We start from the raw sequence: 25,583 nt of genomic DNA on the forward strand, positions 1-25,583 counted from the left end.
ATTTTCCGGAAGTTGGTACGGGAAACCCGAACGAACTTTTGGGCCAAGCCAATATATAGATTCTTGAGTTAAATCTTAATGCCCCTTAACTAGAAAATGCTCTATATTTCAGGCCCACAAATAAAATGTGTAAGGCGAGCAGCTCTCGTGGAAATGGAAGTCCCTTAGAGAAAATAGTGTTTAATCCCTGAGATTCGACAAGAATCGAGATTCTTGTCAAATGATGGGAGATCAGAGGAAGGCATTTTTGGAGCGTGGATAATCAAAGCTCTTAATGCACTGGCTCTTAAGTTGAAGTTAACTAACAAAAAGCAGGCTGTTTTCTAGGATCTGCGGTTATATTTAGAAAGACCTCTGAGGGGAACCCAAATGACCCTGAAATAGCTCCTTACTCTCCTAAGAGGAAAGGCTTTCTCTGGCAAGAGAAAGAACTTCTCAACAAGTTAAAGGAAAGATTTGATTGAAAGACAGTGGCCTATTCTACAAGATGCCTTCTGTGAAGAGATTAGGGACATTCAGGCCAGATGTACTCCTTCCTTTCCGGCCCATAAGAGAAACTGGATAATGATGTATAAGGGATAGGGGCCAGTCGGGTCACAGTGCTTGAGGTTGGCAAATCTTTTAAATGGGTGGGCACAGAACTTCAAATTGTCCAGGATTTATTAGAAAAATGGATAACCATGTAGCAAATTAACTGCTAACATCAAATAAAGAATGTCTTTGTGTTAATTTGTCACTTGTTTAGGTTGGCTGATTTTTTTTTCTGGCTTCGGCTCTGTTCAAAGATGACCTAAAGTCATTAAAGAAGTTTTATATAACTTTATTATCAGCACTAAACGAGATTACTAATACCACTAATAACAATAATGGTAGAATGCAGCCTCATATATTTTTTGGTGGTGGTGGCGGTGACGGTGAGCACTGTTTGGAATTGGAAACCCATCAGGCTACCCAATTAGAGTCTCCATTTCGAAGATGAGGAAAGAGCTTGAGGGAGGGTAGGCATTTTACCTAACTTCACATAGGCATTACAAGGTAGAGCCAGACTCAATGCCCATCACTGACCATAGGGAAACACCATCTTGTAGGAAGCATGGCCAGTGGCATCTCGGTGGCTATGGCAGAAGCCCCATGGTGCTAAATTCAAAACTGGATTAGCTAATACCCTTGAGATTTTTCAGCTTCAAAGCTGTGTGTCTGCAGTCCCACAGGTCAGAGTCCCCAAATATACCCTTGATGCCTGTAGAAAGTTAAACTGAAAGCAAGCATGGATGGACAATGTAGAATAAACCAGATAACTGAATACCTTGCAATCACTCTCTCCCAGCTCTGAAGTTGCACTCACTGGCTGAAACAAGAGAATGACCTCGTGCTTTCTGGAAAGGAAACACAAGAGGAAACAATTTCACAACTCTGAGCTGGATTAAAACTGCAGTAACTGACTATATATTATTGCAAATTTTTTATCAGTAGGAAAGTAAAAATGATGGCATTAATCACATGTGCTCTCGGTAATTAATAATTATGCCCATGCTTTGTTTTTTACTCATTGCTTCATTCCACCTCTTCTCACAGACACTGACGGTAACTATGGGTTAGCACCACACACCACAAACATGGACTCTGCCAGTATGCGAGGTACTTACAGATCAAAACAAAAACAAAAACGGTTGCATGCCTTAAGAAGATGACAGCCTTATCAGAACAAAGATGGCTGGAACAAAATTGCAAAGAATTCTTTGATAATTGTTATAATAGATTTTGCCATATTACTTTATGTCTTCATCTTGAAACATGCTATATTTTTTGTTAGCATGGTTTCCTATGGTTAAGATAAAACTATATCACTTACAAAGATCACTTCCTCCAAGAGGATGTGTGATTCAAGTTTGAGGAATGTAACCTCAGATCGACTATTCTGTTTTTGCAGACTGTAGAATCTAAGAAGTCATCTTAAAGTATCCTGAGTGGAAGTAAAAAGCATTGGGAGTGAAAGAATGACCCAACAACTAGACTGAATGTTCTCAGAAAACATATCCACTGAGGTAAACCAATGCAAATTTTTTTCTTTTTGGTAAGTGTTTAAAAGAGAAAAGAAAGAGCTATTTCTTAGAAAGAAATGAAATGCAAAGCAATCCTAGAAAGACCAAAGGGAAATAGTAAGTTGACAACAAGCAAGGTGGTGGTCCCTCCATGACCTGCCATGTCAGACTCTCCAGAGGCCAGTAAGACGAGAGCTCCCTAGCCCCCAACCCACCACATGGGGCCCCTGACCACGTGGTCTTCTTAGTGCCTCCTCGCTGGGAGCTGCAAGAGAAATGTGCAGTAGAAGGCGAGGGAGAGTTACACATCAGGTTGGGAGGAAAAGGGTAAGGATCACATTTGCCAACAGTCCTCTTTCAACCAAGAAAGGCAATGGAAATTCTCTCCTCTTTGCCCTTTTGTGGGAATCCTCCATTCTGAGCTACTAAGCATGACAGCTCAGGAGCACTGTGGGTTCTGGAAGGTTTCCACACCAGCCTGAAAACCCATTGTTTATGAAACCAGGACAATGCATTTCAAGCTCTAAACGACTGCAACTGAAACAAGTGTTTGGGAAAGCTACCTGTTCCAAAGTGGAGAAATAACTATTTTGAGATAAATACTTGCTGAAAAACCTCTGTGCTATACAAAAGCAAGATGAAGAGGCCCAGTTCAGGAAACCAAGTTACCAATACATATGATACAGAGAGACACAAGTAATAATTAAAGTATGTACAGACTGTGAATAGTGTACAGAAAAGAGCATTAGGGCCCGTACGTACAGCTCTCCTCAGCTCTTGGGATAAAACTCAAGCCACTTGGTGTGGTTTGACCAGCTCCCACCCTGGTGTCTGCCAGCCTGCCAGAGTCATGTCTCATCATCCTCGCCTCCCATCCAGACTTGGACTTCTCCATGCCTCTGCCACATTGTTTGTTCGGGTTTTTTTTGCGGTACGCGGGCCTCTCACTGTTGTGGCCTCTCCCATCACAGAGCACAGGCTCCGGACGCGCAGACTCAGCAGCCATGGCTCACGGGCCCAGCCGCTCCGCGGCATGTGGGATCTTCCTGGACCAGGGCACGAACCCACGTGCCCTGCATCGGCAGGCGGACTCTCAACCACTGCGCCACCAGGGAAGCCCTGTTTTGTTTTTTAAGAGGCTAAACAACTAACATAGAAATGAGTATCTAATAAAGCACTTGTTTGTAAGTTGGAAACCATCCATAGTGTTCTTCTACCATAGGTGGGTCCACAAACTTCTCCCAAGCTGGGTCCTCAGCCTGTCACATCCTTCTCAATCTTCTTTTATTTAGAGTCCAGTGAAGAAACAAACTGTAAACACCAGTGTAAAGTACAGATCGCTGGCATCTGGGGCTGTATAATTCTTTGTTTTGAGGAGTTAGCATTCCTCCGCTCTGTGATTGTGATAATCAAAAATGTCTCCAGACTTTGACAAATGTCCCAAGAAGGGCCAAATCATTCCCCAGTTGAGAATCACTGGTCTTAAATAAATGATGACTTATTAAAACATAATAATATTTATATCCTAACTTCCATATTATACAGAAACAACAGTTTGGGTGGGGACCATCAGAAACAGTGCAGATAGGGGAGGAGAGAGGGAGGAAAGCACATGTATTATGCACCTGCTGTATTCTTGGCTTTGTGTGGGGTTAGTCATCATTTTTATTTTTTAATTTTTATTTATTTATTTTTGGCTGCGCTGGGTCTTCCTTGCTGCGCGTGGGCTTTCTCTAGTTGTGAAGAGCGGGGGCTACTCTTTGTCGCGGTGCGCAGGCTTCTCATTTCAGTGGCTTCTTGTTGCGGAGCACAGGCTCTAGGTGCCCGGGCTTCAGTAGTTGTGGCTCATGGGCTCTAGAGAGCAGGCTCAGTAGTTGAGGAGCGCGGGCTTAGTTGCTCTACAGCATATGGGATCTTCCCGGACCATGGATTGAATCCATGTCTCCTGCAATGGCAGGCGGATTCTTAACCACTGTGCCACCAGGGAAGCCCTAGTCATCTTATTTAATACTCACAGAACACCCTGTGCTTTCTCTTCCTAAATCAGAGCTTGCTTAAAACCCTGTGAGGCAATGATTTATGCCGACGATGTTATTAAAAGCAAAACTTTTCAGAATTAAATAAAAATATTTCTAGAACTTTACATAGACACTGAGATGCTTTCCTTTCACTTTCAGTGGACTGACCGCCTAACTTCCCAACCTCGGGAATAGCAGCACTATTCATTCTTAAGGTGGTACCTCCATTTGTGAGTTCACAGGCTATTTCTTCTACCAACCGAAAGCCATGTGGTTGTCCATAAGTGTAGACCTAAATGGAGTCACATGAGTGGTCAAAATAGCACCTTTCCTAAACTCCCAGAGATGTAGGCATTTGGCCTGAGGAATTGTTGTTAAGTGCTAACAGGTTACAGCTCTTTGTCCGTGTCCCACATGAAGATAACAAGCACTGAAGAAGCCCAGAGCAGGTGGGTGGGTTAAATCCTGACTTAACTACTGACCTCCCTGAGAGCAATTAAAGAGGGAAGAAAGGGACAGGAATTCCTGGACAGAATTTGTTGTTAGTCATTTTCCCTCCTGATCCCCCAAGGGCCTGACAGGCTCAATGATTTCTATTACATTCAGCACAGCCAGGTCCAAAAGGATCCCAAAACAGGTAGCTGTGTCAATTCAAATGGACCAGCGTGGCTTTATGAATACATATGTTGGTATGTAGTTTTTAACTAATTGGCTTTTTCTGATTCTGTTCTAATTTAATCACATCTTCCACTCCAATATCTGTTCACATATTTTATTTAAGTCTTCATGTGCTGGCCACTATTCTAGGCGGTGTTTCAATACTGACAGAGACACACACGATTCCCAGTCCTCTGGTGCTTTCTGGTGCAGGTGGGAGACAAACCAGCCATCTGGCAAAACAGTTATAATAATCACTGAAGAAAACAACTGAAGCCAGTTTGGGGCTGGGTACTGCCCTGGGGTAGGCACTACTTTAAGCAGGGAGTTGGGAAAGACCTTAGAGGGTAAAATACGTTGAGCAGAGCCCTCAAGGTGGTGGGGCTGGGTGGGGAGGTGGGAGGGGCCGGGAGGGGAGATGGGAGGGGCCGGGAGGGGAGATGGGAGGGGCCGGGAGGGGAGGTGGGAGGGGCAGGTGAGGTTTGGTGGGGGTACCGTAAGCCGCCAAATGTCAGCATTGGCACCCCTTGGAGAGCGGTGGGAAGGCAAGTCAGAGAGGGGCTGGTCACCCCGGGCCCCATGTGAACATCTGGGCTCCTTCGAACCTTTATCTTAAGCTGCAGCTGACCGGGGCCCCTCCCCTGGCCTCTCCACGGGGGCCTGCCCACCCAGGGGGCGCCAGAGGAAGAGGAAGGGGCTGGACAGGCGCCTGTCAGCCGTGGTGAGGGTCCAGTGCTCCCGTGGCCACTGCAGGGAAAGCCCGGGCCGTGGGCCCACACACAGACAATGTAAATCCAGTAGAAGAAACAGGAGAAAGTTCTAAGTCATGATGCAAAGAAGAAACGTGGAAGCGAAGTTATTAGTGGAGATTCAGGGTGGGGAAGGAGGTAGTGGAGGTTTGATAGGAGAGCAGGGAGGAGGAAGAAGTCCTTCAGGAGAGGGAAAGAGTAAATGGACAAGGAAGGAGCAGCCTGAGGGGCCCACGGAGATAAAAGTGATACCTACTAGCTCAGCAGTGTATGTTCCTTCAGCCTCAGCACAGCACAGCTGAAGACATGGGGGTGGGGGAGGGTAGAGTGATGAGTTATGCCCGTGAGTATAACAAGGAAAGAGAGAAAGTAGCAAAGAACCTGAAGGTGTGTGCAAGGGAGTGTTACAAAGAGAGATTACGGGATCTAAGCTGAGTAACTGGGAAAGGAGAAGCAGAGGGAGTGACAGATGGTGGAAATTAGCAGGATCAATGGATTGAAGGTGCTGGTGAAGTGCAAGAATGGCTGGAGTTGGAACTTCCCTGGTGGCGCAGTGGTTAAGAATCCGCCCGCCAATGCAGGGGACACGGATTCAAGCCCTAGTCCAGGAAGATCCCACATGCCGCGGAGCAGCTAAGCCCGGGTGCCACAGCTACTGAGCCTGCGCTCTAGAGCCCGCGAGCCACAACTACTGAGCCCATGTGCCACAACTACTGAAGCCCGCCCGACACAACTACTGAAACCGGCGCGCCTAGATCCCCTGCTCCGCAACGAGAAGCCACCGCAATGAGGAGACGGCGCACCGCAGCGAAGAGTATCCCCCCGCTCGCCGCAACTAGAGAAAGCCCGTGCACAACAACGGAGACCCAACGCAGCCAAAAATAAATAAATAAATACATAAAATTAAAAAAAAAAAAAAACGAACGGCTGGAGTTAAGGTACAGCAGAGGGTAGAATAGAAAGAGTTGGTGACCAAAGAATGGGGTAGTTGGAGAGGGAGTGGGTTAAACCCTTTGCTACTCGAAGTGTCGTCCCCGGACCAGCAGTATCAGCAACACCTGGGGACTTGCGTTATACGCAGATTCTCAGACCTATTGAATCAGTCTACAGTGTAACAGGTGACCCATGTGCGCACTAAATTTGGGGAAGAACTGGCTTCCGTCTGAGCCACACTGGGTCAATCTCCACTTGCCCAGAAGCCACAGGCACTCTATAAAAAGGTGTTATTGAACAGGTTTCTGAGGTTAGGGACTTCCCTGGGGCTCTGCTTCCCGTCCTCCACTTTAAACGGCTCATTTTGGCTTCTTGGGTTTCCATTCAGCTGCCTCCTGCTCTAGCTCAGTCCTGCCTTGCAGCCTTACAATGTATAGTTGGCAGTCTTTGGATTCCATTTACCGATGGGGCCCCTTCGAGCGCCTCGCCCACATTCCCACCCTGCCTGTAGCAAATGGCTTCCCCCTCACTTCCTGAGACCAAGTTCCGGATACCCTGTCCCCTCTGCTCTCATTTGCCTTTGAGGGGGCAACCAGATTACTCAGTGCCCTCGATCTGACCTGCATAGTTCCCTGTACCCACAGAGATCTATTACTAGGCACTAATGCAAAATATATAGTATTGCCATTGTAGCTTCTTAAAGGTTTAGCTTTCTGCTCTGGTAATTACTCAGGGTTTTATGTCTTCTTTAATATGAGAAGACTGCCTTCCCTCTCTACAGTTAATTTTACAAAACAAGGGAAACAGCAGCTGTATATGACATTACAGAATGCAAGATGAAGTTGAGCCTAATTAATGCAGGCTTTGTTTTAATAACAGCTTTATTCCTAATAAACAGAGTGTGATATTTTCATTAACCTAGATACAAACTCCCACACAAATACTCACTCATGAAATAATATGAAAATACTGAACTTAGCATCTTTTGCTCTTCTCGAAATTTCAAGATCCAAATGATTTTAGACGTTGCCACTTGTAATAGTTTTATGACTACTAAAAATTACTAGTTAAAAGTCTTACTATTTGCAGGCCCCATGCTGCACATTCCCTACATCCTCATCTCAAGGGATGCTTGTGGGACTTCTGTGGGATCTGTACTATTGTCATGCTCGTTCTACAGGTGGGGAAACGGAGGCTTGGCAAGGTTAAGGGACACAGCCAGTGAATGGCAGAGCCAAGTTTCAAACTCAAGAGTACCTGACTCCAAAGCGACGCCTCACTCACATCATTTTGGATAACACGTAGCTGTCACCTAAGAGTGTGGCCAGATGTAGTTTCTTTGCACCTCTGCATCCCTAAGCATATACATAGTCACTACTAGATATTACATTAGTCGAGTCAAGAAACTATAAACCAATGGTCTCTAATCCCACTATCGCCAAATATTTGCCACAGACATCCTTGGTTAGATGTGATCATTTTCCAGCTGTGTGATAATTCTTTCAGCTGTTTCTCAGCTAGAAGAAATCAATGAACAGAGTCAATCTGGGATCACTCTGCTAAACTGTGATGTTATGACAAACCTGCTTATCACTGTGGGGAGCTGAATGCAATCTCCGATGGGTGGGTGGCCCACCGGGAACAGAATTTGTTCTGTTGTCGGGAGAAAATGCTGGCAATGGCCACTTGTCAGATCGCTTCCTCCACCAAGGCAGCTGAGACCTCGGGTGAGTTTAGCGAGTGTACAGAAGAAATGGAATGGAGTCCAAACCTTCCTATGTGAGTTAATTACCGTGAGACTTTGGAAACACCATCTTCCTTCCCTGTATCACTTAACCTTATCCACGATTCAGGGATAACAATGTCTGGCCCTGCCTCCTCTGCTTCCCAAGGATGGTGTTAAGATGACGTGATGGGCTCAAGACCCTTGGGTAGAAAGAGCTGAGGTTAATGAACCTGTGTCCACACACTCAGCGCTGAGCAACCCAAAATCAGGCCAAGACACATGCACATGGTAATCAGGGTTAGGCATGTGGGGTTCATAAGATATTTCTTTTGACGTTAGTGAAGCCAAAATAAAACACCAACAATAACAACAAAAGAAGCCTCAGAAACGGACCCTCCCCTTCTCGCATCCCCATCTGTAAAACAGAAACAGAAACTCCTTGTCTTTCAGTAAAAATTACAGGGCAACCTTTTTAGTTTCCCAGATTTTAAAAAGGAACAAAAGCTTTAAGAAAATAAATATCTCAAGGCCCATGCTACCTAACCTTTTTATTTTAATATGTTATATATATAGATGAATATTTATCACTCCAGATTTATTACTGCCTCAATATTTATTATTGTCTCTCTGCATATTTCTCCAGCTGTCTTAGGTTGTCAAGTCTCATAAGGCAGGGGCCAAATCGAGTTGGTTCTTTGTGTAAAGCATGTGAAACTGTCATGCATAATTAGGCACTTAAAGGGTTTTTGATGAAGCTGATTATGAAGAATGAGAACAGTTAATACCACAGTAGCCATGTTTCCTGAAACCTTCCTGTCTTTCTGAAATGTCAGAAGCTCACACGCTCGCAGACGTGCAGAGCTCATGGAAGCCTGGGCTGAGAGATCATGCAGAGCGAGCTGAACACCATGTGGTCTGTGGCCAAGCAGCAGCCACAGCAGAAGCTGCGCCCGGAAGCTCATCTGAAAGGCAAACCTCGGGCCCCACCCCAGACCTAGTAAATCAGAAGGTGAAACTTCACAGGATGCCCCGGCAATCTGCATGCACATTCATGTCTGAGAAGCAGAGGCTAGAGAACCATCTAGTTCAACGGCTTCCTTTTACAGACGAGGAAAGGCTGAGGGATGTTTCCGCAGTTACAGAGCAAGGGCTCGTACCTTCCGACCTCTCTTGCTCCTTTCAGGACTCTTCCTCTTTACATTACTTTTCTGTGGCTCTACAGCTTGCCGAGAACATTGCTTATTTTTGTTTGCCACCGAGTCCTTTAATGTTTCAACATTTTGAATACACTCATAGATGCTGGAAACAGAAATCAAGAAAACCATCTTACAGTCGTGGGCTTACTCGCTACACGCTGCCCACATCATGATGGTGTGTGGAACTGGCGACCACGCTTCTTGGTCGAGATCTGGATCCCACATCTGTGGTACCTTTCAGGTCCAGTGAGTGATGCAGCCCAGGCTGCCATTCACCTTCGACCTCTGGTCCCTACTTCATTCACGGCTCCTAAGTCCTGGCTGACACGTGGCTCTGCCTTGGAGTTCTGGAGTCCAACCAAATGAATATTATTCAAACCCTCAAGGATATGCATTCGAAGAAAAGCAAACCAAAGCCAGAACCATTTGAAAACTTGTAAAATCTGTGAGTTGCTCTCGATCTGCTGGTCTGTCACTGTATCTTTTAAACCAGTTCCCTCCACAACTTCTCTATGCAGCTGTATTTTCATTCCTCCAATATCAGATTAGGAGCCATTCATTTCTATGTAGGAGAATTTTACTATGAGTTTTCCCTCTGGAATCCAGCCACAAAAAGTAGTTAGTGAAGAATATTCAATAATATTTAAATCCCATCCCTTCTGGGCCACTAATATTTTCCAAAAGGCTAAAAAAGGACTGACGTGCACTTTCATCAGATCTGTATGTGGCATCTGTCTTGACTCACATTTGAATACCAACTGGCACCCTCCCAGCATAAGGTGACATTTCTGGAAAAAAATATTAATTCCTCCAGGTATTGAAAAGGTTGCCTGTACTTTTTTCCACAAATCTAAGTTCTTTCCTACACATTTAGAAATCAGAAAAGAATACGTTGGATATAAAAGAAAAGCACTTCCTTGAAGAAGGCACGTCATAAAAACACGAAAGATTAATTGAATCAGAATTCAAAGTTTGGAGTTAAGGTGTGGAGGGAATGCGAACATTTTGCTGAAAGCAAAACATTTAGATTAGTTGGAGACCAGGACGGACTGACTTTGTTATGGGTAGCACTTCCTAAATAAACCTTGAGAGGGAGTGCCAGAGGCATGGACATATATACACTACCAAGCGTAAAACAGATAGCTAGTGGGAAGCAGCCGCATAGCACAGGGAGATCAGCTCGAGCACCGCCTGGAGGGGTGGGATAGGGAGGCTGGGAGGGAGGGAGACGCAAGAGGAGGAGATATGGGGATATATGTATATGTATAACTGATTCACTTTGTTATAAAGCAGAAACTAACACACCATTGTAAAGCAATTATACCCCAATAAAGATGTTAAAGAAAGAAGAAAAAAAAAACAGCCAGAAGGACACAGGCCTATCTTGGAAGCATTCTCCTCTCTCTCAAGGCAACATTCTTCATAAGAGAACATCATTCTGTCATTTGGGGTACAAAGTGCCCCAGAAAATACCAGTTAAATGAAGGAAAAAAGTACAAAGCAAAAATACTGCTGATGCTCACATCCCAGGAAGTCTATCCTGAACTGGCTGAGGTAACAGGTTTCAGGAAACCTTCACCGCATCTTTGGGGAGGTGTTAAGACAGTATACTAAGCACTTAGAACAGGGCCTAGCATATATTAAGCGGAATATAAAATCAATCACCATTGGACTCCTATTCCCAAATTCTCCCCAAAACAGCAACTGAGTGAAACTATGTAACTGCTGCCCTTTAGATGAGGCATGTGCTCCCTGTCTGCCACAGTCCTTACCACTCCCTGTTGTCTCCCAGGTACTGCATCCAAACACCAGCTGGTTTTGATCATTGCCTGGCACTGTTGCTCTTAAAGTAGGTTAAGAGGAAAGGGATGTAGTTCTACCCATCTCTTTACCAAATCGCTGACCTCCTGAGAGGGCTTTGAGATCCTCTGGCTCACTCATTTCTGGTACCCACCTGAGTTTCTTGCTCTGGCTAACGCTATTACCTGGATAAAGCTGCCACCTCTGCTGGGAACATGCTCCCCCCAACCCCCGCCTTCCCATCTGCCCAATTAGAATTCACTTTTTAAGGCATATGCCGTCTTTCTGACCTAGTCAGTTGGAATCTTCTGCTTAATTTTTGTGTACTAAAATTTAGAACAAGTTCTCTGGACTCCAGAACATTTTAGGCCAATGGCTGAATCTTCTGATCTTCTCCCTAACAGTTTTGTTTTGTTTTGTTTTTTGTTTGTTTGTTTGCGGTACGCGGGTCTCTCACTGTTGTGGCCTCTCCCGCTGCGGAGCACAGGCTCCGGATGCGCAGGCTCAGCGGCCATGGCTCACGGGCCCAGCCGCTCCGTGGCATGTGGGATCTTCCCGGACCGGGGCACGAACCTGTGTCCCCTGCATCTGCGGGCGGACTCTCAACCACTGCCCCACCAGGGAAGCCCCCTAACAGTTTTAAGACCTCCTATTGCTCACAACATCCAGCTACAGCTTCTCCAACTCCTTTCTATTGGAGCCCTAATTATTTCCATGCTACACACACATGCACACCTCAGCACGGAACTACAGTGTGAGTGTGCATGTCGGGGGGTGGGTAACTCGGGAAGTGAGGCAGGGAGGAAGGGGGGGGTAAAAAGGGCAGAGGAGGCGTTCCTATGCCTTCCGCATTTGGCGCTCCCATCTCCGCAGGACCTGGAAAGAAACGAAGTAGTAAGGGAGCCCAGAAGAGATGAAGGATACAAAGTTGCTTCATTTTCTTCTGGGACTTCTGGAACTCCCCTCCCTGGCTTCTGTTCTGCAACCCAGTGGGAAAGTCAGGTCTATACGACAAGGTGGGATCAAGAGTGAAGGGGAGGGCTTCCCTGGTGGCGCAGTGGTTGAGAGTCCGCCTGCCGATGCAGGGGACACGGGTTCGTGCCCCGGTCTGGGAAGATCCCACATGCTGCGGAACGGCTGGGCCTGTGAGCCATGGCCGCTGAGCCTGCGCGTCCGGACCCTGTGCTCTGCAACGGGAGAGGCCACAACAGTGAGAGGCCTGCGTACCAATAAAAAAAAAAAAAAGAAAAAAAAAGAGTGAAGGGGCGGAAGAGGCAAGAGGCAGGGGAAAGAAGCATCCTCAGTTTTACTCCTTGTAACTTCCTAACCTGCTCTCCGTAGTCCCCCACTTCAGAGAGAAAGTCTGCAGCTGCTGAAAGAATGGGAAAGAGAGAAGATATTGGAGAATAAAGGGCAGTTGAAGCTCACATCACCCTTCCCCACCATCTCAAAAGCCTTTCAACCTCCTTCACTCCTATGCCTGCTTCTTAGTCCCAAATGTCTCCATGGCAACATGAATGCCTCTTCCCACAATTCACTCTGCTCCTTCCCCTCCATCCCTAAGTCCACTCAAAGGAGCCATACTGGGGGCTAGAAGAGAAGCTCCTTGAAGACAGGACTCCCCCCTTGTTCAACTGGTGATAATCATGTCTACTACTGTCTAGCCCACAAGCCCAGTGAATGAAATTGGATTAATGAAAACCCCTGAACTCAGTAACAGTTTTCCTTATAGGATCATTGTTATAAAAGTGCTCAGCAAACCTCTTGACACAAAGAAGGAGAAAAAATACAGAAGTGTCTGCTATTTTAGTTCTTTCAATGTCAGTGTTTCTGGGTTCGAATTATGCAGTCAGTTGCATGTTATTTCTCATGCACTTGTTTCTTGAGATAAGGTGATAAATTTTTAGTCTTTTTAATAAAATCAACTGCAAAAACATTTAAATCTATTAATTTAAAAGTAATACTTTTAAAGATACTTTAAAAACAAATATCTTGGGGCTTCCCTGGTGGCACAGTGGTTGAGAGTCCGCCTGCCGATGCAGGGGACACGGGTTCGTGCCCCGGTCCGGGAAGATCCCACATGCCGCGGAGCGGCTGGGCCCGTGAGCCATGGCCGCTGAGTCTGTGCGTCTGGAGCCTGTGGTCCGCAACGGGAGAGGCCACAACAGTGAGAGGCCCGCGTACCACACACACACAAAAATAATAATAAAAAAACCAAAACCACAAATATCTTGAAAAAAATTGAAGACAATTAATTCCACTGGAATATGAAGGTTTTTCTTCTCTAGTCCTTCGGAAAGTGGAGATAAGAATTAAGGCCTTTTCCAACAGGGCCGAAGATCTCCCTAACATTTTATGTCATGAATGAACATAGTTTGGAAATGAGAAGATATCTGGGTTTAGTGCAAAGACTAAGCCTACAAAAACATCTAAGGCTGGAAATAGATTCTCCAAAGAGATGTCTGAAAACACACATTGATAAGTGTCCCAAAAGCATGTGCAGCTTTGACTTGCCATTCTTTATCCTTGCTTATTTTATCTAAGTTACTTCGCAGGCTCCTGACTCATTACATTAAAAGACAGGCTGTTTCAGATGACCTTGTAGGTACAGAATAATCAGAGCAATTGACAAAGAAGGGGAAAAAATTGTATAGGGCAGAGATGTTGCTATTTATGAAAGGAAACATTGACTGGTGCAGGAAAGAGCAAGTCTGTCTTCCGGCCCTGTAAACCTTCCCTCCTATAACAGAAACACTGACAGTGGGCTGACAGCATACACCAGGCACTGTTCCATGCACTTTTCATGTGACAACAACCCTATGAGGGAAATACGATTATTATCCCCATTTTACCGATGCAGAAACTGAAGTATAGAGTATAGGTTAATTATTTGCTCAAGGTCATAGAGTTGGTAGGGGGAGGGGCAGGGAGGCAGACACACAACAACAAATAGTCTGGCTTTTAACCTCTCAAGCTTTATTCAGCGCCCTTTCACTCACTTCTCCACCACCTTCCTTCTCTCCTAAGATCCCAAGCAGCCTTTCCATTCCTGGAATCCCCCCAGCCCATCCCCATCTTCCGAGAGCACTAGTCACACACCCAGCCTGAAAGGTTGTCATCTTCATGGAATTTTCCATCATCCCTCAATCCTAACACAATGTGTACAAACAAGGCAGCCTCTTGTCATCTACAGTTTGGTCAGTGAAAAAAAAAAAAAAAAACACAAACCAACTTCTAATCGTAACAGAGCCTGAAATACCATTATCCTCAGACAATACTGAATTACTTAGGAGTTCGATATGGAATATTATCAGTTCCTTCTGAATGTCTTTTCTGTAACGAAAATGTGTTAAGTACTACAAAGTATGCCAATAGGAATAACATTACTCCTTTCCTCGTGGTTAAACTCCCCTTCTTTACTTGCATTTCCTACTAGGTCAACTATTTCAGATTGAGTATCTGAGGATCAGTGGAGATACTCAGAATTTGGCTCCTTCGGAGAGAGACGGGGTCTTTGAGTTGTAAAACTGAAAACACCTTGAATACTTTGTTAGAAAGCAAGATGCAGAAGACATATTATCGCTTATTATGCATATTACGTCATGAAATTAAATCAATTTATGAGCACCTCACTGAAACTCTGAGAGAACTACCAGAAAGTCTTTATCAAGGAATGTTAAAGTAACTGTTAGCAATGAAGAAACTACACGACTCATTATTACTAATTTAAGAAACGCCAAAGAAGACGTTCTATTTCGTGTATGCCTATTTCATTTCAGTGAACAGTTTTCCTAGATGGACTAATGATTTCAGCTCCTCCAATTCTATGGGAGTCTTAAGTTCGACAACTGTAAACTCTCTAATAATGGCGGATTTTAGAAATATAACTTTAAATAATTCATAATTAGGGAAGATACATCTATACAAATTGCTAAGATAGAAGTTAGAACATTAAAGCCATGAGAAAGAAATGTGACTTGTATGTAAAAAAAATAAAATAAAATGAAGCAATAGATTCTTACTGGAGAGATGGAAAGGTTGCATAAACTTCGAAGAATGAGGCCCCTGTGGGCAGGTGAGGAAGGGAAGGAGAACATGGTGCCAGCAGCAGTGACAGCTTTGGCTCTATCGCGAAGGGCGAGTCATAAATGCAAGTGCTGACCAGGGTCAGGCAGGTACCATATATGAGTGTAGTGTGCCAGAGGAACTCAAAGCCTTCTTCAAAGGTCTACGATGCAGTAGAAAGGTGGGTAAAAATGTTGCTTTTCTTTATTCTAAGGAAAACAACAGGGTCATGCAATGATAAAAAGGCAGCAGATGGCTGGCTGCGTTATCAGGCAGACAATAAAGAGTGGTGAGGACTGTGGCAAACACGCCTCATCTAAATGGACAACCACTAAGCATACGTATCTAACTCCTTTGGGGCAACTTGGAAATGGGAAATCCAGTGCTGGCAGATTTTTTTCTGTTTTTGTTTTTTTTTTAAGAGAATCTAGAGACCTGGATTTTCACATGGTATCTCACAGTGTTTAAACATATGCTACTAATATAAATTAAAAAATACTACTCTACCTCCCAACATTAAGTGGGCCAACAAATTAGGCTTGAGGATCAGCTCTGAGGGCCACTTGATATATGGCTTCTGCTGAGGTGGGAGTAAGATGGAATTTGGGTGGCAAAGGCCTGGAATTTTCAATCTCAGATGTACTACTTTGTGGCCTTGGAAAAGCGCTTCAACTTCCTGAGGTCAGCACTTTGTGCCAGAAAGATGCTTGGAGACTAAATCAGCAGCCTACGTGAACAGGCAGAAGAGTTTAGTCATTAAGAAAGAATGCGGGCTTTGGAACCAGTTCAGACGTGGTAATTTGCCCTCACTACTCATCAGGGCAAATTATTTCACCTCTCTGTGTCATAGTGTCCTCTTCTTTAAAATGCCACTGACCTCATAGGGTGTTGAAGATTTAACAAGTATTAAATGTTTTTTGACACATGTGATCAATATAACAGGATCCCTTGCCTTCCTTCCTAACCCCCACCAAACAAAGAATAACCTAAGAGACAATTTAATCCTAACATCTTTCTGAATTTGGACATGGAAAGCTCTGTACAGTATGACACTGAATCAAGTTTTCAAATTGAAATGATCTACAAGAAATGTTAAAAGTTTTTCACTTTATTTTTTAATTAAATTTTCATCTTTAGATAATTGTAGATTCATATGCAGTTGCTTATAATACAGGGAGATCCCAAGTATCCACTGCTCAGTTCCCTGCAATGGTAATTTCTGGAAACACTATAGTACAATATTACAACCAGGATACTGACAACTATACAGTGAAGATACAAAATGTTTTCATCACCAGGCAGGATTACACATATTGCCCTTCTATAGCCACACCCACTTCCCTCCTGCCCCTACCACATCCTTAACCCCTGTCAACTACTAATCTGGTCTCTATTTCTATAATTTTGTCATTTTTAACGAATGTTACATAAATGGTACCATACAGTATGTTACCATTTATGACTGCCCTTATTCAATTAGCATAATTCCCTGGAGATTCATCCAAGTTGTTGCATGTATCAGTAGCTGGTTCCTTTTTACTGCTGAGTAGTATTCCATGTTATGGATGTACCACATTTGTTTAACCATTCATCTGCTAAAAGGCATCTGAGTTGTTTCCAGTTTCGGCTGTTACAAATAAACCTACTAGAAATATCTGTATAAAGATTTTTGTGAGAACATACTTATTAATATCTTTGTGATAAATGCCCATGTTTAGCTTTCGAAGAAACTGACAAACTCATTTCCAGAGTGGCTACAATATTTTACATTTCTACAGCAATATGTGAGTGATCCAGTTTTCCCACATCCTCACTAGCATTTGGTGGTGTCACTGTTTTATATTTTAGCCATTCTGATAAGTGTGTAGAGCTATTTCGATTTTGTTTTAATTTGCATTTTCCTAATGGCCAATGATGTTGAACATCTTTTCATGTGTTTATTTGCCATCTGGGTACCCTCTTCCATGAAATGTCTATTTCTTTCGTCCATTTTATGATTGTATTATTTGTTTCTTTTTATTGTTGAGTTTTATTAATCTTCTGTTACACAAATAGTTTGCAAATATTTTTTTTCCCACTCGGTACCTTGCCCTTTCATCCTCTTAGCAGAGTCTTTTGCCAAGGAAAAATTTTAAATTTTGGTTATGTCCAATTTATCAAATTTTCCTTTTATAGATTGTGCTTTTGGTGTCAAGTCTAAAAACTTCTTACCTAGATCTTAAAGATTTGTTTCTATATTTTTCCCAAGAGTTTGATGTTTTACATTTAAGTCCATGATCCATTTTGAGTTAATTTTTGTAGAAGATATGAGACAGGTCACAATTCATTCCTTTTTAACATATGGATGCCCAATTGTTCCAGTGCTATTTACTGAAAAGGCTAACTTTCCTTCACTGCATTGCTTTTGCATCTTTGTCAAAAGTCAGAATCCCTTTATGTTGTTTATAAGCCATACAGTCCCTGGTACTCTGCTAGACCGGCTCAAATGGACAAAGGCAGTAGTTTAAAAAATCTCAGATTTATAACCTCACAGATCTGGAAGTCAGAAGACCCACTGCATTCCCTCTCATGGCGCTAAGGGAGAATTGGTTTTCTTGCCTTTTCCAGATTCTAGAGGCTGTCTGTAAAGCTATTCTTGTGACCCTGCATTGCATTTTCTCCTTCTGCTTCCATCCTTTTATCTCTTTGCCTGGCCCTCCTACCTGCCTCTTTTTTTAAAAAAATTTTTATTAATTTTTTTGGCTGTGTTGGGTCTTCGTTGCTGTGCACGGGCTTTCTCCAGTTGTGGTGAGTGGGGACTACTCTTCGTTGCGGTGTGTGGGCTTCTCCTTGCTGTGGCTTCTCTTGTTGCGGAACACGGGCTCTAGGCGTGTGAGCTTCAGTAGTTGTGGCTCCAGGCTCTAGACAGCAGGCTCAGTAGTTGTGGTGCATGGGCTTAGTTGCTCCGCGGCATGTGGGATCTTCCCGGACCAGGGATCGAACCCATGTCCCCTGCATTGGCAGGCGGATTCTTATCCACTGCATCACCAGGGAAGTCCCTACCAGCCTCTTAAGAGAACTCTTATGAATACACTGGGCCCACACAGATAATCCAGGAGATTTTCTCCATCTCACAATCCTTAGATTAGTCACCTCTACAAAATCCCTTGACCGTGTAAAGTGACAGATTTACAGGTCCTTGGAATTATGATGTGGATATCTTTAGGGGACCATTATTCAGCTTACCACACTTAGCTTCTTGTAACTGTACACTTATATCTTTTGCCAAATTTGGCAAGTTTGCAGCCTTTATTTCTTCAAGTACTTTTTTAGCCTTTCTCTCTTCTTCCTCTTCTCCTGGGACTCCATGCCACAAATGTTAGATCTTCAGTTATAGTCCCACAGGTCCCTGAGACTCTGTTTTTATATTTTCTTCAGTCTGTTTCTCTCTCTGTTCAGATTTGGGTAATTTGCATTGTTCTACCTTCCAGGGCACTGATTCCTTCCTCTGTCCCCTCCATTCTGCTGTTTGGGCCATCCACTGAGATTTTTGTTTTGGTTGTTATATTTTTCCAGCCTAAAGCTGAGACTTTCTGTTTTCTCATTTGTATCCAGCCTGTTCATAATTGTTCAGTGAAGCATGTTTATGATGGCTGCTTTAAATTCTTTGTCAGTTAATTCTACCATCTCTGTCATCTCAGTATTGGCTGCTATTGTCTTTTTTTCACTCAGTTTGAAATCTTCCTGGTTCTTGGTATGACGTGATTTTTTTTTATTGAAAGCTGGACATTTGGGGTATTATGTTATGAGACTCTGGATTTTATTTAAACTTTCTGTTTTAGCTGCCTTCCTCTGATACCACTCCAGCAAGGGAAGGGAAATAATGACTATGTCATTATTGCCACATCAGGGGAGAATTAGGTTCCCCACTATACCTCCACTGACATCTGAGAGAAGGACAGATAGGGTTGCTGGGCAGGGGGAGTTCTGGCTCTCCACTAGGTCCCTACCCCACGCCTTCCTGTCTGGGAGGAACAGTGTTACTGCTTCCTATGTGGTCTCCACTGACACCACCCTAGTGGTTGGGAGGTGTGCAAATCCGGGCTCCTCGTGTGGTTTCCACTTACACAGGGGTGGAGGTGGCAGGTTTTGTTACTACCCAGTAGCAATCAAAGTCTTGGTTCCCTACTTCTCAGCCTTCTATGACACTACCCGGGGGGGAGTGGGCTGGGTGCTTCCTTAGAGCTTGGCAAGGCTAGAAGTCCAGGCTTCCCAATCAGCCTTTGCTGACAGGGTGGGACCACAGTTTTTTCTGTGATGTTTGGCTGGAGGACAGCGGCTGGTGTCAAAAAGCTTTCTGTCTTGCTAGGGTGTCCCTGTTCTAGTCTTTTGGCTAAAGAGGACAGGCTTTGGTTGTTGTCATTGTTGTTTTGTCTGTTCCTGTTGTTTCCTGATTGCCAGCTTCTCCGACTCTAAATCTGATGTATTTTGCCAAATATATGAGGCAAAAAGAAAACCCATGTAACTAATCATCATGTCACTCCCTGGGTCTTGAGGTTCTTTTTCTCCACCTTTCACAGTCTCCTTACGTTTGTTTTACAGAGTGTCTAGGGGTTTTAGTTATACTTTGTCAGGATAACAGGGAAAAATTATGTCTACTCCACCTTTCCAGAAGCATAAGTAGTCCTTCCTACCATTTTGAGGTTAAAATTAGAAAACTTATCAAGCAAGGAAATTGCACTTACTGTGTTGAGGACACTACATCAAGTAGCTGCAAAGTTTACAGGAAATCAATTTCAAATACTTATCAAATAATTTAAGGAAAACTTTAAAGTTTTGCCATGGCATTTAACCCGTAAAAAAAAACACAAATTGACAAAGAGTATATTTTAACTGTTCTCAAAAAATACCCAATGATTTTAGTTAACTTTGTATTTGAGGATATTTTAAGAAAAAGAAAGGGACTTTTTCTCTGTGGGCAATGTTTTGCAATTAGTTACCTATAATACTGAGGTTTTTTAGTTTTCTTCCTACTTCAGTCATTATCTGAAGGCTTCTTTCTTTCCTAAGCTGTCTGTAAGAATTAGCTGCATGGATATTATGTGTGATTATACTTATATTATCTGAAAGCTTTTCTCTCACATCACCTCTTTATAGAATTTCAGAGAACTAGATGCGTGCCACAGGACGGCAGACAGAATCCCAATATTACATCTATTTTCCTTTAATCAGCCCTTTATTTTTAGATAATATGGACAGAGTAGCAAAAGCACAGCTAAAAGTAAATAAAAGTCTGTTGAGAACACATTGAGATGAAGTCTGTTGTCAACAGAAACTCCTTTTTGCAGATCAATGTGAAGGATTACTCTTTAAATTTTGTTTTAAAAAGTGTTCAAATTACATAAGATATAGTAAGTAGCAAGAAATGTACAAATTAGAATAACCTTCAAATAGATAAAGGCACTTGAAAACAACCTAAGAGGAGCTCTGAGTTAGGAGGCTTGGGCATTTACTTGGAACAGTTGTGGGAAAATCAGGGTTTGGATTTTGTGTTCCACTTGCCAATTAGAAGCAAATGGCAACTCCTCAGGGTAGACTCTAAATTCACCCCATTATTTCTTCACGTAGCCATTCTCCCTTCCTTGGGTGAACAGAAGGGAAACGCATGGTACGGTACTCAGTGAGATGTAAAATAAGGATTAACAAGCCATTCTGGCGATTTAGCAAAAATTAAGATTCATCCACCAGCTTGACTCATAGCCAATCTGGCAAGAAAGCATCCTAGAAAGCAAACTAACAGTGAAGTGACAAGCAGCACAAAAAAAATGAAATAACTCACAGAAGCATTAAAATCATGAAAAGATGTATTGTGTTCTGTGATCAACCAAGTCCACTGCTAGAAAAACAAGAGTCCATTCTGTACTCAATAAGCTAGTCCAAAACAGCCCACTGTACAGTCTGCTTAAGGAAACAAACAGTACATGCCACTACCTATCTCCACACGGGAGAATTTATCAGTGGAGAGGAACACACAGGATGGTGTGGAGACTTATTTTCCCTTTATGTGAAAAGGACACGTGAGATATCCTGATAGAGCTGAGGTGTGGCAGCATGAGAAAGAACCCTCAGCCTGGAGCCCGGCACTGCAGGCGGTCACTTGGATGTGCCCGGCAGCCGGCAATGCTGAAGACACAGAAGGGAGATTCTGTGTGCTGCCTACCAGGGTTTTAAGACTTTAGACAGTTATAGGAAGGGAGGCATTGTAATGCCATTGGACTCATCCCAAGATACATCAAGGATCAGTGAAAAACCACTGATTTAAAACTTAAGGTTCTTGGGAATTCCCTCGCGGTCCAGTGGTTAGGATATGGTCTTTCACTGCCGTCGACCCGGATTCAATCCCTGGTCGGGGAATTAAGATCCCACAAGCCACGTGGAACGGCCAAAAAAACCCACACAAAAACAAAAAAAAAAAACCTTAAGGTTTTTCAGCACTACACATTTACTCTACGTTTAAGATATTTTAATGTTGCCTAATTACCTCATGTTTTTTCAAAAATAGCTCTTCAATATCTATTATCTTAAGAGGGCTTCAGATTTGGGTGCATGTCTTTGATTATGTATTATTTACATGCCAACTCCTTCCTAAAAGGATTTGAAACAGTCTCAGTGATTCATCAATTTATGAAAAAAGTGTACTAAACTCAAGGGCATGTGTTGTTAATAGTGACTCACTAAAATTACAACTGGATATCAACGCTACATTCATGATCTTTAATCACCCAAAGTCCAGTTTTCTCCAAAAGAAGAGCTCTTAGAACTAAAATTAACATTCTATAATCATTATTAATTGGGGATTTTTTTTTAACCTCTCTATTTGTTTCCCTAGTGCATATAACCCTAATGTGTTTATCCTTGTTATGGGTCAATAGCAAAACGATTATGTTATCTTTGGGTGTAATAAGAGTAAACTGGGTAAGGAGACCTGGAAAAATAGTTGGAAAGTGCTATAAGCCTTTAAAAAGAAGCCAAATACATCTGGCTTGCCAAACAAACATTTAAACCAAACTACTACATACACATTCAGAAAAAAAGCTAGCTTAACATGCCAGCAGAAAGATCCAGAGATGCTAAGCTCTAACAAGGGCAAGGGAAAGTTATTATCAAAAATGTCCAAATAAAGACTTTGGACAAAATGAAGAAGTTTATTTACCATCCTTAGGGGAAAAAAGTTAAATCAGTAATGAACTCTTTCTTTCTTGGCAATAAAGGCTGGTCTATTTGTTTTTCGCTTTCTTGGAAATCACTGTACCAAATTTTTACTGTTCCCTCTTGAAATTCAATGTGCTAAAGTATTTTACAAGTGAAGATTGATCACAACACTCTGTCAAGAACTGTGAAGGCTCTGAGATTTTATCCAACTTGTAAGCTAACAAGTTGGCCTGCCACATATCATGGATGCTGTAAGAAGACACAAGACTCTTGGGTCAGAGACAAAGGGTTGTATTACTTGCAGTCTGGCAAGCAACCAGCACAAGTTTCCTGTTTAGTCACTTCTGCTTGGTGCTCAGGTCCCAGGGGTGCTACAGAGGGGCTCAGGTGGGTGCTGTGCTTATAGTGGGTTTGCATCACACCTAAAGAACCCTGAGTTTGGGGAACATTATGGAGCCTTGCCCTAGATGGAAACATTTTTATATTGGACAGTAAATAAACCTACCCTTTGCTCTGAATGTAGACACTATCTCTGTCTTCTAAGGCTATTTGCATCACAAACATCCTTGAAAAAATAGTGCTTCTACTTGCAAGACATGCGGAAACGTGAGAGACCTGTCCCAATACTCTCATTGAAAACAAACAAACAAAAACAAACAACAAAACCTGTGAAGATTGATTGAAATTGCACTACATTTACACGTTAATCTGGGGAAGGACCGCATCTTTCCTATACTGAGTTTCCCAATCTATGAACACTGTATGTCTTTCCATTTACTTAGGTCTTTTATGTGTTTCAAATAAAGTTTTATAATTCTCTTCATAAAGGTAAGATCTTTCTTGAGTCTTTGTAGGTTTCTATTGCTAATGCGAATGATATTTTTATATTGCTTAAAACAATCTAAAACAACTGTCTAATTCTCCCTGGTATATAGGAACACAATGACGATATAGTCCACAATCTTTCTAAACTGTCTCCCAGGTAACTCCTGGAACTCCTTCTCTGCTTTATCCATCAGTCAACAGCATTCCGCAAATATTCAGTGAGTACCTTACTACATGTCCTTGGAGTGGATTATAAACACAGCTAAGCATTTATGGAGCTCTTACTGTGTCCCAGGTACTATACTTATGCTTTCTATGTAGTAGCTCTTTTATTTCTCAAAACACTGTATAAGATAAATTCTGTTATTTAGATAAGGACAACAAAATAGAATATGTAACTCGTCCAAGATCACACGTTGGTAAGTGGAAGAATATGCTAAATGTCCTCAAAGAATTTCCAGTCAGTCCAGCCTTAAGATTTATGTATGTGTGAAAATTTCAAGTCCTGAATAATAGTGATTTTCCTCTCCAGTCGGGAGTTTCCGGGATTGGTTGAAATGGGGCTCTGGACTTCCAGTCAGGAAACTTACACTGAAGTTCTGCCTCACACCGCCTAGCTTTTTTTTTTTTTTGCGGTATGCGGGCCTCTCACCGTTGTGGAACACAGGCTCCAGATGCACAGGGTCAGCGGCCATGGCTCACGGGTCCAGCCGCTCCGCGGCATGTGGGATCTTCCCAGACCGGGACACGAACCCGTGTCCCCTGCATCGGCAGGGGGACTTTCAACCACTGAGCCACCAGGGAAGCCCCACCTAGCTTTTTAATGAGTGCAGGCAAGTAATGTACCTGCTTAAGTTTTCGTTTTCAACACCACAATGAAAATGCTGCTTGCTCTATCAATTTCACAGGCTTTGAAGGGAAAGTGAGAAAAGAATAGCAAATTGTGTAAAATGTCATAAAATGTAGATGAAGTGCAAATTGTTCTAAAAATGCAGGTTTCGATCCTTACTCTCTGACTTAGGCAGTGTCTCTATAACATCCTGTCATCCTGTTTTTATCTTCATTTCAGAATCAATTCAGCAAATGTTTGATCGGTTACTATAGAACAGATTCAACACTAGACACTGGGGAAATAAACATTAATATGTTGTGAGGTCTGCCTTCAAGGGACTTACAGTCCAGTGGGAGAAAGAGAGACCACTAACGGGGCGATTACAATAAAGTGTGAGCTGCTCTGGGTAAGGGATACTCTAAACAAAGCATTATGGGAATGCAAATAAAGGACATCTAAACCAGATTCACTTGGAGTGGCTGGATAAGCAGGGACAGCTGCTCAGAGAAAGGGGCACCTGAAGAGGGAAGCAGGAGTTAGTTAAGGTAGTTAAGGGATTCAGGGAATAGTTTATGCAAAGTCTCGGGCCACATTTAAGGAACTTTGAGTTGATGTACAACTAGAACACAGAACACACAGGAAAGTGTAACAAATGAGGCTGGATTTGAAACAGAGCAGGACCCCATGGTCCTTCCCTCCATGGTCCTCTGTTTGCCTTTTGTCTGCGGAAAAACCTCAGCCAAAGAAGAAGTTTAATCAGAGAAGTAAGAAAATGCAGAAACAAAGGAAAGCAGTCAAACGGGACAGAACAAAAATAGCTTAGTCAATAAGCAGAGTTAAGGACATTCAGCTTCTTCTCAAGGGGGCTAAAGATAATATTCTGAGCCGTATCCTGTGCGCTGTCCTATAGATACTGAGACCTCCACCAGGTGAAAGAAGTTAACTACAAGATGACCAGACTATAGCCATGACATAAGCTGCCACGATTCTAGGAATTGGACTGAAGAAAACGGGAACAAACCGACCCTGGAACCGAAGACTAACTGCACTTAAAACAATCATGATGACGCCGGTCAGACCCCCGATGACCAATTTCAAGATGACGGTCAGAGCTGACTGTGCTGTTTTTGCATGTAACCCCCTCCCTTCACCTATAAAAGCTCCTGCCTATTGACTGTCGGTCGGGGGGAGTCGGCCTTTAGACAGGCGTCCGCCCTCCCACCCCCTGCAGGTTACCAGCATACAAAATAAAGCAAACTTTCCTTTCCACCAACCTTGCCCCTTTACTGGCTTTTGAGCGGCGAGCGGCCAGACCCCACTTTCAGTTACAGACTGACAATCAGGGACCAGATCACTAAAGACTCTGTATGCCACGCTAAGGAGTTAGCACTCTTTCCTGGAGACCACTTTCAGAAAAATCAATGAAGAATTTTAAAGAATGGCATGAACAAGTCAGCATGTGAGGTAATTCTCCCTGCCACCGGTGTAGAAAACAATATAGTTCTGGCTAAGTATGGCAGAATGGAGACCAGTTAGAAAACTTTAAAAA

General features: G+C 43.1%; 1 protein-coding gene across 2 annotated transcripts in view; it reads right to left on the reverse strand.

Annotated features, from left to right (window-relative positions):
- PAG1 (phosphoprotein membrane anchor with glycosphingolipid microdomains 1) overlaps window positions 1-25,583 on the reverse strand; it is a 143,261-nt gene that overhangs the window by 96,150 nt on the left and 21,528 nt on the right. Inside the window, exon 2 of one of the 2 annotated variants that reach the window (XM_032609968.1) lies at window positions 1,307-1,376. The exons of the other annotated variant lie outside the window; for it this stretch is intronic. The gene's annotated coding sequence lies outside the window, so the exon portion shown is untranslated. The remainder of the gene's footprint in view (window positions 1-1,306; window positions 1,377-25,583) is intronic. 2 annotated transcript variants of the gene reach the window in all.

This window comes from Phocoena sinus, chromosome 17 (genome assembly GCF_008692025.1).
Source record: "Phocoena sinus isolate mPhoSin1 chromosome 17, mPhoSin1.pri, whole genome shotgun sequence".
Classification (NCBI taxonomy): Eukaryota; Metazoa; Chordata; class Mammalia; order Artiodactyla; family Phocoenidae; genus Phocoena; species Phocoena sinus.